Source organism: Cherax quadricarinatus, chromosome 19 (assembly GCF_038502225.1).
Source record: "Cherax quadricarinatus isolate ZL_2023a chromosome 19, ASM3850222v1, whole genome shotgun sequence".
NCBI classification, from domain to species: domain Eukaryota; kingdom Metazoa; phylum Arthropoda; class Malacostraca; order Decapoda; family Parastacidae; genus Cherax; species Cherax quadricarinatus.
Window position 1 is genome coordinate 37,751,500 of NC_091310.1, and position 2,500 is coordinate 37,753,999.

The following is a 2,500-nucleotide window of genomic DNA, read 5'->3' on the forward strand; positions in this document are numbered from 1 at the left end:
CCACTATCTTGGCTGGAAACAAGCCGGTCTGCAGGAAATGAAGACCTCTCTCTCTCTCTCTCTCTCTCTCTCTCTCTCTCTATGTATATATACATATTCATAAGTGTTTGTGTGTGTGTGTGTGTGTGTGTGTGTGTGTGTGTGTGTGTGTGTGTGTGTGTGTGTGTGTGTGTGTGTGTGTGTGTGTGTGTGTGTGTGTGTGTGTGTGTGCGTGTCTCGGGGTGAAGAGAAGGAATTCGACCATGAAAATCCACGCTGACTGCAACATGGCTTGTTGATGAGTACCTTCACGTAAAGCTTGGTGATATATGTTATAATTGTTGTTGTTCACTCTTGCCACTCACCATGAGTAAACCTGATGCCTCTCTGTACTGTAGGTGTTGAAAAACTGAGGAGGTTTATTGTGGAGTAGAAAAATGCGTAACCCAGAGACACACTATCACCTGTACTTGTTGGGGTCTTTACACGTGCCTATATATATATATATATATATATATATATATATATATATATATATATATATATATATATATATATATATATATATATATATATATATATATATATATATATACATATTTATTTATATATATACAGAGGACTGAAGACACAGTACACAGAGGACTGAATACCCAGTATACAGAGGACTCAAGACCCAGCATACAGAGGACTCAAGACCCAGTACACAGATGACTCAAGACCCAGTATACAGATGACTCAAGACCCAGCATACAGAGGACTCAAGACCCAGTATACAGAGGACTCAAGACCCAGTACACAGAAGACTCAAGACCCACTATACAGATGACTCAAGACCCAGTAAACAGAGGACTGAAGACCCAGTACACAGAGGACTCAAGACCCACTATACAGATATCTCAAGACCCAGCATACAGAGGACTCAAGACCCAGTATACAGAGGACTCAAGACCCAGTACACAGAAGACTCAAGACCCAGTATACAGAGAACTCAAGACCAAGTATACAGAGGACTGAAGACCCAGCATACAGAGGACTCAAGACCCAGTATACAAAGGACTGAGGACAAAGTATACAGAGGACTGAAGACACAGTATACAGAGGACTGTATACTCTGTGTACAGAGGACTCAAAACCCAGTACACAGAGGACTCAAGACCCAGTATACAGAGGACTCAAGACCCAGTACACAGAGGACTCAAGACCCAGTACACAGAGGACTCAAGACCCAGTACACAGAGAACTCAAGACCAAGTATACAGAGGACTCAAGACCCAGTATACAGAGGACTCAAGACCCAGTATACAAAGGACTTAAGAAACAGTATACAGAGGACTGAAGACACAGTATACAGAGGACTGTATACTCTGTGTACAGAGGACTCAGGACCCAGTACACAGTAAACTGAAGACCCAGTATACAGAGGACTCAAGACCCAGTATGCAGAGGACTCAAGACCCAGTACACAGAGGACTCAAGACCCAGTATACAGAGGACTCAAGACCCAGTATGCAGAGGACTCAAGACCCAGTACACAGAGGACTCAAGACCCAGTACACAGAGGACTCAAGACCCAGTATACAGAGGACTCAAGACCCAGTATACAGAGGACTCAAGACCCAGTATACAGAGGACTCAAGACCCAGTATACAGAGGACTCAAGACCCAGTATACAAAGGACTCAAGACCCAGTATACAGAGGACTGAAGACCCAGTATACAGAGGACTGAAGACCCAGTATACAGAGGACTCAAGACCCAGTATACAGAGGACTCAAGACCCAGTATACAGAGGACTGAAGACCCAGTATACAGAGGACTGAAGACCCAGTATACAGAGGACTCAAGACCCAGTATACAGAGGACTGAAGACCCAGTATACAGAGGACTCAAGACCCAGTATACAGAGGACTGAAGACCCAGCATACAGAGGACTCAAGACCCAGTATACAGAGCACTGAAGACCCAGTATACAGAGGACTCAAGACCCAGTATACAGAGGACTCAAGACCCAGTATACAGAGGACTGAAGACCCAGTATACAGAGGACTGAAGACCCAGTATACAGAGGACTCAAGACCCAGTATACAGAGGACTCAAGACCCAGTATACAGAGGACTCAAGACCCAGTATACAGAGGACTCAAGACCCAGTATACAGAGGACTGAAGACCCAGTCTACAGAGGACTCAAGACCCAGTATACAGAGGACTCAAGACCCAGTATACAGAGGACTGAAGACCCAGTATACAGAGGACTGAAGACCCAGTATACAGAGGACTGAAGACCCAGTATACAGAGGACTGAAGACCCAGTATACAGAGGACTGAAGGCCCAGTATACAGAGGACTCAAGACCCAGTATACAGAGGACTCAGGACCCAGTATACAGAGGACTCAAGACCCTTTATACAGAGGACTGAAGACCCAGTATACAGAGGACTCAAGACCCAGTATACAGAGGACTCAAGACCCAGTATACAGAGGACTCAAGACCCTTTATACAGAGGACTGAAGACCCAGT